We start from the raw sequence: 12,686 nt of genomic DNA on the forward strand, positions 1-12,686 counted from the left end.
ACAACCACAACCATTTTCCTTTGTGCTGGGTATGACTCCAAACAGCAGGGAGTTTTCCTCCGATTCCCAATGACTGCAGTTTTTCTAGGGCTCCTTGATGCCACACTCAGTCAAATGCGGTCTTGATGTCAAGGGCAGTCACTCTCAGCTCACCTCAGGAGTTCAGCTCTTTTGTCCATGTTTGAACCAAGGCTGTAATGAGGTCGGGAGTTGAGTGGCCCTGGTGGAACCCAAACTGGGCATCAGTGAGCAGGTTATTGCTAAGCAAGTGCTTCTTGATAGCACTGTTGATGAACCCTTCCATCATTTTACTGATGATGGAGATTAGACTGATGGGGCGTTAATTAGCCAGGTTGAATTTATCCTGCTTTTTGTGTACAGGACATACCTGGGCAATTTTCCACATAGCCGGGAAGATGTCAGTGTTGTAGCTGTACTGGAACAGCTTGGCTAGGGGCGCGGCAAGTTCTGGAGCACAAGTCTTCAGTACTATTGCCGGAATATTGTCAGGGCCCATAGCCTTTGCAGTATCCAGTGCCTTCAGCCGTTTCTTGATATGATGTGGAGTTAATCGAATTGGCTGAAGACTGGCATCTGTGATGCTGGGGACATCGGGAGGAGGCCGAGATGGATCATCCACTCGGCACTTCTGGCTGAAGATTGCAGCAAATGCTTCAGCCTTATATTTTGCACTGATGTGCTGGGCTCCTCCATCATTGAGGATGGGGATATTGGTGGAGCCTCCTCCTCCAGTGAGTTGTTTAATTGTCCACCACCTTTCACGACTGGATGTGGCAGGACTGCAGAGCTTAGATCTGATCCACTAGTTGTGGGATTGCTTAGCTATGTCTATCACTTGCTGTTTATGCTGTTTAGCACGTAAGTAGTCCTGTATTATAGCTTCACCAGGTTGCCACCTCATATTTAGGTATACCTGGTGCTGCTCCTGGCATGCCCTCCTATCCTCTTTATTGAACCAGGGTTGATCCCCTGGCTTGATAGTAATGGTAGAGTGGGGTATATGCTGGGCCATGAGGTTACAGATTGTGTTTGAGTACAATTCTGCTGCTGATGATGGCCCACAGTGCCTCATGGATGCCCAGTCTTGAGTTGCTAGACCTGTTCGAAATCTATCCCATTTAGCACGGTGGTTGTGCCACACAACATGATGGAGGGTATCCTCAATGTGAAGGCGGGACTTCATTTCCACAAAGGCTGTGCATTGGTCACTCCTACCAATACTGTCATATACAGATGCATCTACAGCAGGCAAGTTGGTGAGGATGAGGTCAAGTATTTTTTTCCTCTTGTTGGTTCCCTCACCACCTGCCGCAGCCCAGTCGAGGAACTATGTCATTTAGGACTCGGCCATTTCGGTCAGTAGTGGTGCTACCGAGCCACTCTTGGTGATGGACATTGAAGTCCCCCACCCAGAGTACATTCTGAGCCCTTGCCACCCTCAGTGCTTCGTCCAAGTGGTGTTCAACATGAAGGAGCACTGATTCATCAGCTGAGGGAGGGTGGTGCATGGTATTCAGCAGGAGGTTTCCTTGCCCATGTTTGACCTGATGCCATGAGACTTCATGGGGTCCAGAGTAGATGTTGAGGACTTCCAGGGTTCCCTCCCGACTGTATACCACTGTGCTGCCACCTCTGCTGGGTCTGTCCTGCAGGTGGGACAGGACATACCCAGGGATGGTGATGGTGGTGTCTGGGACATTATCTGTAAGGTATGATTCCGTGCGTATGACTATGTCAGGCCATTGCTTGACTAGTCTGTGAGACAGCTCTCCCAATTTTAGCACTAGCCCCCGGATGTTAGTGAGGAGGACTATGCAGGGTCGACAGGGCTGAGATTGCCATTGTCATTTCTGGTGCCTAGTTCAACAAGACCACCTTAGCTCCTTCGACAGCACCTTCTAAACCAGCAAAGGCCAAGGGCAGCAGCTGCATGGGAACACCACCACCACCTGCAAGTTCCCCTCCAAGCCATACGCTATCCTATCTCGAACTCCCTTCCTACCAGCACTATGGGTGTACTTACACCATATGACTGCAGCAGTCGAAGAAGATGGCACATCATCACCTTTTTAAGAACAATTAAGGATGAGCAGGAAAATGCTGGCCCAGCTAGTGACACCCACATCCTGTGAAAAAACTAAACAAAAGTGACCATGCCCAGGAACTGAATATTCCAGGGCATTTGACATTTCAGAAGGACAGAAAGAAAGGAAAAGCAGGTGGGGTAGTTCTGTTAATCAAGAATGAGATCAGCACAGTCGTGAGAAACTTGGTTGAGAGGATCAAACTGTAGAATCAGTTTGGAAATAAATAGCAACAGGAAGAAGTTGTTGATGGGAGTGGCTTATAGGCCCCTCTGACAGAGGCTACACTGCAGGACAGACTATAAATCAAGAAATAATAGGAGGATGTAAGAAAGGTATTGCAATAGTCGGGAGATTTTAATTTTCATATAGATTGGACAAATAAAATAGGCAAAGGTAGCCTTGAGGATGAGTTCATTGTGTATTTGAGACAGTTTCTTAGAACGGTATGTTCTGGAACCAACCAGGGAACAGACTATTTTAGAGTTGGTAAGGAAACAGGATTAATAAATAACCTCATAGTAAAGGATCTTCTAGGTAATAGTGATCGTAACATAATAGAATTTCATATTCAGTTCACATTCATGGCTGATCTTGGGCTTCAGTCCATTTTCCCATCTGCTCCCCATATCCCTTAATTCCCCGAGACCAAAACTCTGTCTACCCCAGCCTTAAATATATGCAATGATGGAGCATCCTCAACCCTCTGGGGTCAAGAATTCCAAAGATCCATAACCCTTTGAGTGTAGTAATTTCTACTCATCTCAGTCTTAAATGGTCAGCCGTTATCCTGAGATTGTGCCCCCATGTTTTATATTTCCTGACCAACGGAAACAATCTCTTAGTATCTGCCCTATCAAGCCCCTTCAGATTGTTGTAGGTTTCATTGAAATTGCCTCTCATTCTTCTAAGCTCCAGAGATCCTCTCATCATAGGAGAACCCTTTTATCCCAGAGACCAATTTAGTGAACCTTCACTGTACAGCCTCCAGTGCAAATTCTCTTGGCATTTCTTCGCAGACGAAGATTTTTAGGAGTTTGTACTCATTGGTTGCAGGCTTTCTGGTGCCTGGTCAGGCCTATCCGTGATTGGCAGATTCTTCCATAGCTGATGCAGCTGAAGGTCTAACGATGACCATAAAATCATTGTCAACTGACAGAAAAACCCACCTGGTTCACTGTCCTTTAGAGAAGGAAACCTGTTGCCCTTACCTGGTCAGGCCTACATGTGACTCTAGACCCACAGCAATGTGGTTAACTCTTTACTGCCCTCTGAAATGGATTGGCAAGCTACTCAGTTGTTTCAAACTGCTAAAAAGTCTAAAAGGAATGAAACCGGACGGACCATCCGGCATTGACCTCAGCACTGGAAACAACAACAGCAAAATCAGCCCTGTTGACCCTGTAAGGTCCTTTGGAACATCTGGAGGCTGTGCCAAAATTAGGAGAGCTGTCTCACAGACTAGTCGAGCAAGAGCCTGACGTAGTCATACTAATGGAATCATACCTTACAGATACTGTCCCAGACACCACCGGCAGGACGAGCCAACCAGAGGTGGCAGCACAGTGGTATACAGTTGGGAGGGAGTTGCCCTGGGAGTCCCCAATATTGACTCCGGACCGGCCTAGAAGGAAAAACCAGTTAAAACTGGGAAATAATAATATTGGTCTGGACTGGTCTTATATAGCTTAAAATGGAACACCAGTAAAAACTGGGAAATAAGAGTACTGGTCCGAACTGTTTTTTTCCTTCTGGGACGTGGAGTCTCATGGCATCAGGTCAAACATGGGCAAGGAAACCTGCTGGTTACCACGTAGCGACCCTCCAAAGCTGATGAATCAGTGCTCCTCCATATTGAACACCACTTGGAGGAAGCACTGAGGGTGGAAAGGGCACAGAATGTACTCTGGGTGGGGGACTTCAATGTCCATCACCAAGAGTGACTCGGTGGCACCAATATTGGCCGAACTGGCCAAGGCTAAAGGACATAACTGCTAGACTGGGTCTGCAGCAGGTGCTCAGGGGACCAATAAGAGGGAAAAACATACTTGACCTCATCCTCACCAACCTGCCTGGCACAGATGAATCTATCCATGAGAGTATCGGTAGGAGTGACCACCACACAATCCTTGTGGAGAAAAAGCCCCGCCTTCACATTGAGGATACCCTGCATCGTACAACACGTGTGGCAGTACCACTGTGCTAAATGGGATGGATTTCGAACAGACTTAGCAACTACTGCTAATAGACTTAATACTACCAATAAAATCTTACAATTATTAATAACTTACACTCTTTTGAAAGATAAAACTTTTGAAAGATGAATTAGTGCCTCTAGACCTCAGCTCCCAGGTTTCACTGTCTTCTATTCCATCTTTCAGACTGCTCTTTGCTTTTTCAAAATACCAGGATAGCACCTCTTCAGTCATGGCAATGAATTCCCTCACTTACCAATTTCCTGAGTTTAGCACTCTGAAGAAGCAAAACTGTCCTTCGTAGAACGAGACTCCATGCTACTCACTGCATTGCTCTTTCCCCAGATCCCTGCAAATTATTTCCCTTCAAACATTTATCCACTTGCCTTCACCTGTCCCCCTCCAATTTTAGTTACCTCCTCTTGCTGGGGTAAGAGTCAGCTATTCAATCATGAAGGGCATCAGAGATCAGCACAATCTCATTTCCACCCAATCTCCGCACAAGTGCTCACACACAAAGCTGTAATGATATTCACTCCTTCAGAGATATCACCAGACAGCAATTCAGGTGCACACTCTGCACGATTTTCCAAGCCCCGGCGTGGCAGGAGTGGAAGCAGGGAGGGCAGAGAAATGGGGAGTCATGTAGGGACAGCTCTTGATGCATTCCAGCTGCTGGGGAAGTTTCCCAAGGTGGGCCAGCCTGCGGATTGGCAACCAGTTGCATATTAAGGACCCCAGTTGGGGGACATTTAGAGTGGTCACCAGCAGGTTGCCAGCTGCGAATGGCCCCTTGAACTGTTTTGAAGCTGCCAGCTTTATGGAGCCTGGAGGCCCATTGGAGCCAATCGTTCATCCCCCAAAGCAGTTTCCCCTCTGCTTGGATTGACATGACTGCTTAACTCCTCGACAAAATGGATTAATTTACAACCCTCTGTGGGTACCTTAATTTTCCTCTATCATAAGGTCAGAAGTGGGAATGATTGCTGATGGTTGCATAGTGTTCAGTGTCATTTTTGACTCTTCCAATACTGAAACAGTATGTGCTCATATGTAGGAAGACCTGGACAATATTCAGGCTTGAGCTGATAATTGGCAAGTAACATTTATACCACACAATGGCCAGACAATGACTGTTTCTAACAAGAGAGAATTTAACCATCTCCCCTTCACTTTCAAGAGCATTGCCATCACAGACTGGAGGAGGCAATGGTGTAGTGGTATTGTCGCTGGACTAATAATCCAGAGACCCAGGGTCATGCTCTGGAGACCTGGGTTCGAATCCCACCACAGCAGATGGTGGAATTTGAATTCAATTAAAAAAAAAATTAAATCTGACTTTAAAAATCTATTTGATGATTGTTGTAAAAACCATCTGATCTTTAGATGTCCTTACCTGGCCTGGCCTATATGTGACTCCAGACCCATAGCAATGTGGTTGACTCTTAAATTAGGGATGGGCAATAAATGCTTGCCTAGCCAGTGACACCCACATCCCATGATTGAATTAAAAAAAAATCCCCCATTGTAAACATCCTGGTGGTTGCCATTGACCAGGCTTGTAAAAGCTGTGGCTGCAAGAGCAGGTCAGAGGCTGAGAATTTGAAGGGAATTCCATACCTCTTGACTTCCTTAAACCATCCTGTATGAATGCAGCTCCCAACAGCACTCAAGAAACTTAAAACAGTCCATCTGATTGGCACCCCATTCACCACCTTCGACATTCATTCCACCACCGATGCACATTGGCAGCAGCGTGTACAATAAACAGGATGCACTGCAACAACCTGCCAAGCCTCCTTCGACAGCACTTTCCAAATATCTACCAACTAGAAGTACAAAGGCAGAAGATATGCGGGAACACCCCCACCTACAAGTTCCCCTCCAAGCCACACAGCATCTTGACTAGGAACTATATTGCTGTTCCTTCGCTGTTGCTGGGTCAAATTCCTAGAACCTCCCTTCCTAACAGCACTGTGGGTGTACCCACATGGACTGTAGCGGTTCAAGAAGGAGGCTCCCCACTCCCTTCAAGAGGGCAAATAGGGATGGGCAATAAATGCTGGCTTTGTCTGAAATGCTCATATCCTATGAAAGAATAAAAATAATGTAGTGGGTACAAGTTCAGGTTGGCATAACTGTGCAGTGTGCGAACAGCTCTTTCTTCTTTCTCCTTTTTCCCTCTTCTGTGTGCCTCACACCTTCACCAATTATCCAGGAGTCTTAGACCAGAGTCATCTGCGAGAGTTCACCTCCACCGCCTACCTGCACTGACGCCTTTCAAAGTCCCTTACTTTATACTCTTCCTCAGAGGTGGACTTGGGTGTTATTGACAGAATCTTATTGTCCTGTAAAATTTTCCAAATCCTGGGATAAACATGACCATTATGTTATGTAGCTGCTATGAGCTTGTGGAGCCTTCTCATGTACCTTCTGTCCATGATCAACCAGGCTTTTACATCATCTTCCCTAATCTCATCCCAGACTGTGTGAAACATTATGGGTATATATCTCCTGACTCCACTTTTGTGTCATTAAGTGTCTCTTTATATGTGCTCAAGTAACCAACCAATCAACACCGGCCGCCTGCATGAACTTAACTTCAATCGATACAATTAACGGACATATTGGCCGGAATCATCCCAGATTTGCACTAAATGTGGTAGCGGGTGGATAAAACGATGTTTTTCCCGCCGGCCACAATGGCAGCATCTCGCCATATCGTCCGAGACCCTCCACATTCATTATGCTTTACCGGGAAACCACTGTTTCCATGGCAGCTGGGCTCTCATTCATTCGCCACGCCATCACCTTGCTGCTTCAGCCACGTGCACACCTCTCAGTGCTTCCAGCCCAGGACTGCTGCATGGAAGACATGGCCCCGAAAGGCAAGAAGACTGCAGCCCCCAGGTTCAATGACGCATCCCTCAAGTGCCTTTTGGATGCAATGGAGGCCCGTGATGTCCTGTACCCCTACTCTGGCCGCAGGATGGGCAGCAACATCACTGATCCGGCTTGGGAGGTGGTGGTCAGTGCCTACTCATGAGAGGACAGCCGCCTAGTGCAGCAAGTGGATGAATGATCTCCGTTCTGCCAGGTAAGTCACTCTTTTCATCACTTTCAACTCTCACACTCTCAAACCCATCACACAGGGCCCTCACTCATTGCCAGTTCAAGGGACATCACCATTCACTCTCTCACATGGAGACCTTGATACAGGACATCGGTCTTGCACAGCTGCATGGGCTGAACCCCATTGTCAATGCCATCATTGGCCTGCAACAGAGTGTATGCGAGAGGGTTGCGGGGCAGCCCTATCTCACTCTAGCTACCCCTTAGCCAGGGGCCCTTGGGCACCCATAGGGAGGAGGATCAGCTAGTGTACCCCCCCAGGGCCATCCATCCAGATGACCCTGGGAGTGTCCGGCCTCGTCTGAATAGCCTCTTCCTTTGACCTCAGCAGCTCCAGCTCCACAGGCCGAGGAAGGTGCCACTGTCACACAGCAGGACCTCAAAAGCAGGCTGGGGCCCTCCAGGTCTCAGCCCTCCAGGGGACATCACAGATAGGGTGCAGCAGTCAGCAGGCTGCCTCCACCTCCGCTGTGGAAGTCGGGGGAGCACCAAGACCAAGACACGCAGGGCTAGGAAGGGGAAGAAGATGTAGTTAACTCCTGGACATGGGTGTTAATCACTTAGACATAATGTTCACTATTGTAAATAAATTCCCAAGAATGTCTCCTTTCCGCACAAGATAAAGGCAGTTGTCTCAGTTCAGGGCCTCTCCCCTGTGCTTTGTGCAGCCTTTAGACCAAAGTGATGGTCCGGCCTCACACTGCCTGCACCTCGATGGTGCTGGTCATTGCTGCCAGAATGTAGTGGACAGGCGTCACAGAGTTCTGTCATTCTCTCTGTGCGGCTCTCAGCATCTTTAAGGTGGGGCTGGCCCCCATCTCTTCAGCACCTGTGACCAGTGATGCTGTGCTCCTGAAGGGCTCAGGTGCTGAAGGCTGACAAAGGATCAGGTGCTTTTGAAGATTCATGGCTGCATCTCTATGATATGACCTGATCACAGAGCGTGAGTGAGCCCTCGGCCAGACAGGACTCAGACATTCTCAGAGGCTATGTGAAGATCAGTGGAGTGTCCTCACTGCATGCCATCATCACCCCCCTGCAATCGAGTGACTATTAGGGCCTCCACTGCATCTTCATGACAGGAGCATTATCAGAGGATATGTGTGCTGCCATAAGCCAGACTGAAATCAAACGTCCATGGATGCATTGTGAGGATCTATGGTGTCTCGTCATTGCATGTTGTCATCATCCTCCACAAATCTAGCAGCTGTGAGGGCCTCCCGAGTGCGCCAGCCTCGACTGGCCAGTGCGAGGGCCTCATTGTCATCATTGTCGCCTTCGAGGGCCCTCTCGCCCTCATCACCGTCAACATCCTCCTCATCGGAGGAAACCTCCAGCTCCTGCATCTCCTCCTCAGCCAGACCCACTCCCTGTTGCAGTGCCAGGTTGTAAAGGGCGCAGCAGGTGACGCCGATACGTGATGCCCTGTGGACTGTATTATGGGGCTCCACCAGGCTGGTCCAGGCACCAGAACCTCATTTTCAGCATCCCTATGGTTTGCTCCACAAAATTGCGAGTTGCACCACCAGCCTTGTTATACCTTTGTTCTGCTACAGTCTGAGGCTGCCAGATGGGTGTCAGCAGCCACATCCTCTGCATGTAGCACTTGTCCCCGAGGAGCCAACCCTGCAGCCTCTGTGGACCCTGGAAGACGTCAGGGATCTGTGACTGACTGAGAATGTGGGAGTAGTGGACAGTCTCTGGAACCCGTGCACAGAGCTGCAGGATGAGTTTGTGGTGATTGCACACAGGCTGCACATTCAGCAAATGGAAGCCTTTGTGGTTGATGTAGTTGACCGCTTGTTGTGATAGAGATCCGAGCGCCACATGAGTGCAGTTGATGACACCCTGCACCTGTGGGAAACTCAAGATCTGGGAAAATCTAAACCCTCTTGCATGCTGGCTCTCCTGATCCTGGACGAAATGCACAAATTTGTGTGCCCTTGCGAAAGTGGCATCCATGACCTCATGGATGCATTTGTGGGTGGAGGACTATGATATCCCACAGAGGTCACCTGTGGAGCCCTGAAAGGAGCCACTGGTGTAAAAATTGAGCACCACAATCACTTTCACAGCCACTGGCAGTGGATGCCCTCCATGACCCCTTGGTGCCAAATTCTGCAGCAGCTGGCAGGCACGACTGACCAGTTCACTAGACATGTGCAGTCTTCAACAACACTGGTTCTCAGTCATCTGCAGGAATGAAAGGCGGTGACTGTAGACCCTGAGTCTAGCTAGGCACCGACCAGCGATGGCTCGCTGTGGCTCTTCAGCAGCATGTGTGGGAGCACCAGCAGCCCCTTCTTTGTGAGGGTGCTCCTACTCCCTCTGCTCATCCAGGCGCCTTAGTCGCTCTTTTCACGCCACAAGGCATTCACTAGTTCACCATGATCCTGATGTACTCCTCCTGCAGGATGAAAGAGAGACGCATGGGTTAGCTTGTGTGTTCTAAGAATCTCTCTTGGTTAAGTCTGAAGGCCCCTTAATGCATCCCGGAGAGTGCTGGTCACCACTTGGATGGCCAGAGTTTAGTGGCTGCCCAAATCCCCACCCACCTCCACCCCACTCCACCTGACAGATTGACAGCAGCTTTACCCACTGGACTGCACGCTGTGCGCTCAGCTCAGGCACAGGCATTCTCCTAACCCACACTGCAAGGCTGCTCTGTTAGCTTGAACCATGGGGAAGACTGGTCCAAACCTGCATGATGACATTGCAAGAGGCTGTGAGCACCTCCACCATTGACAGCTCCATGGTCAGCTTTAGCAAGAAGGTTGTACAACATACCCAGTCATCCAAGTGTTCTGCAGTCCACTGAAACGTCCATTTGTTTGCAGTTTGTGCCCAAGGGGTGAAAAGTTGTGGAGCACTTGGTGGCACTTTCATGTCTGCGTTTTTTGAGTGGGCAGATAAGCTAAAGACCCGATTCCATGCATGTCAATGTGGCTGCGCCTGAACTGCCTTAGCTGTGGATGAATGGTCACTTTATACAAGGTTTCCCTAATGCATGGCTGCTTCCCTCCCCCACAACCTGAACGTGCTTGTGCACTTCCTTCCTTCACAGGGCAGCCCTTGCCCCAACTACCCTCACCGCCCCCCAAACAAGTCGCCTCAACCTCAGGGCAGCCCTTGCCTCTTGCTCCCATGCTTCCAATGCATCTCAACCTTGAAGTCCAACAGGCAACGCAAGTGAGCGCTGCACAACGTTACTGTGTGCTCACCTCTGAGTTTCCCTCAAAATGCAGCCCAACAAGTGCATGCATTATATATGCTGTTGTGAAACACATTGGTGTGGGCGGGGAGGGGGGCAATGATTCTGGCGGGCTAGGTTTATAATGATATGCAGATGTGTTGCAATGTGGTTCGTGACGTTTGATGGCAGGAAACATGGCCAGTTATTGATGGGCAGAGCAGACAATCGCAGAGTGGTTTCACTACATCATGAAACCGATATTTGGCCTTCTCGCCATATTATGCACTCACACTGCCGAGCACGCCCAACACCAGTGGGCACAGACAATTCCACCCATTGTTAAGTTGGAACATCAGGCTGGGGACCCCCATTTCGTCCCAATGTCGAGGTTCTGAAGTCCACAGGAAAGTGCTGCATTTTTGTCTGACCTTCCCTCGCCATGGCTCATGAGACAATGAGGCCAATTGGGGTCTTTGCTGTTTCTGGCTAGACCTTGTACACTGAGCACAGACATAGGGACAGAGTTCAAGGGCTTCTTGGTTAACAACTCGCCATTTCAGGCCAAGCCAAGGACGCCATCCTGGAGCCCTGTGATACCTCCCCCACACCCCCCTCCCCTGGCCACCCTCTCCAACACCCCCTGTCCTCACAACCCCCTGTATATATGGCCTATGTATTTATCCAAATCAAGGGGGCGGGGGGAGATGGTGCTATAGTGGTAATGTTGCTGGACTAGTAATCCAGAGATCCAGCAAATGATATGGGGTCATGGGTTCAAATCCCACCACGGATAAAACTAGTCTCAGTAATGGTGACCATGAAACTATTCATCGATTGTTGTTAAAACCCATCTGCCATCCTTACCTGGTCTGGCCTACATGTGAATCCAATCCACAGCAATGCAGTTGACTCTTATAGCCTGGTAAGCCACTCAGTTCAAGGGCAATTAGGGATGGGCAACAAATGCTGGCCTTGCCGGTGATTCCCACATCCCATGAAAGAATAAAGAAAAAACGTGGATGACTAATTGATATGTGATTCTTCCTGGGGTTACCTCCATTAACCACTTCACCTTTCAAAAACCTTCTCAATCTTCACCTTTAACCAAACTTTTTTTTCCTAACTCACATGAAAGCGTGTGGTGTACTTAATGTATTTTACCTTTTTTTCCCCTTCCCTCCTCATAGGATGTTTTTCGGACATTTAACATCCCACAAAAATTTGAATTGCATTGTTATAAAGATCCGGCATGGTGAAGCGTAGGAATACATAGATCAGATCCCCAGCTCAGGCCTTTGTCATTTTGACCAGTCAGCATTTAGAGCACCACAACTGGCCTCAGAATCCCTGGGTTAGAGAGAGAGAGAGAAAAATATCACCCACAATTCCAGTTCCTACTTATTATGCAGTAACATCTCCTGGAAGCTAAGAACATCAATATATTGGTTGATAATAAAATCCAGGAATATGAAGGACCGTAATGTGTAATAGCTGACACATGAAGAACGGGCACTTGGACAAGTTACGACGAGGCTGCCACTGCCAAACATAGAATGAGGCACGGCCATCAGGAGAGGGAAGCAAACCTGAGAAAATATCAAGAGAGACAGTGGCATCAGCCTGTAGCTCTCCCCTCCAGCTGGCTTCAAGCTCTGCGGTCCCCAGTGAGGTCACTCATGCCCTTGGCAGCAGTCACCTCGCTCTCTTACAGCTCCATCTCTCTCTGTGTTTCTGTTCCCAGGCCTCCATCTTACCCACAGGCTCTTGTATTGGGCCATCGCCAGTTTCCACAGCCACAACCTGACCTTCCAGCAATAGTGGGCAGAAAAATCCTGAGATTTCAGAGTCCTCTCACAAGATTGCAATTGTTGGTGTGTCTGTGCCCATATCCCATCAATGAATAAAAAAGAAGCCGCAGAAAGTTGTCACATAATCTGCTCAGTCACAAGGCCAACCTGCCCATGAAGATATATTTAATGATGCAATCAGTTGGCCCAGCAGGGCAGCCCCTGCAAATGAGTCATGTAGGGCTTTGAATTATTTACTCTCCTACATATAAGA

The 12,686-nt window shown here is 48.6% G+C and overlaps 1 protein-coding gene across 1 annotated transcript in view; it reads left to right on the plus strand.

Annotated features, from left to right (window-relative positions):
- Nucleotides 1-12,686, plus strand: part of ankdd1a (ankyrin repeat and death domain containing 1A) — a 205,709-nt gene that overhangs the window by 69,074 nt on the left and 123,949 nt on the right. The gene's annotated exons all lie outside the window — the stretch shown is intronic.

Source organism: Cetorhinus maximus, chromosome 26 (genome assembly GCF_964194155.1).
Source record: "Cetorhinus maximus chromosome 26, sCetMax3.hap1.1, whole genome shotgun sequence".
In the NCBI taxonomy this organism is placed as follows: Eukaryota; Metazoa; Chordata; class Chondrichthyes; order Lamniformes; family Cetorhinidae; genus Cetorhinus; species Cetorhinus maximus.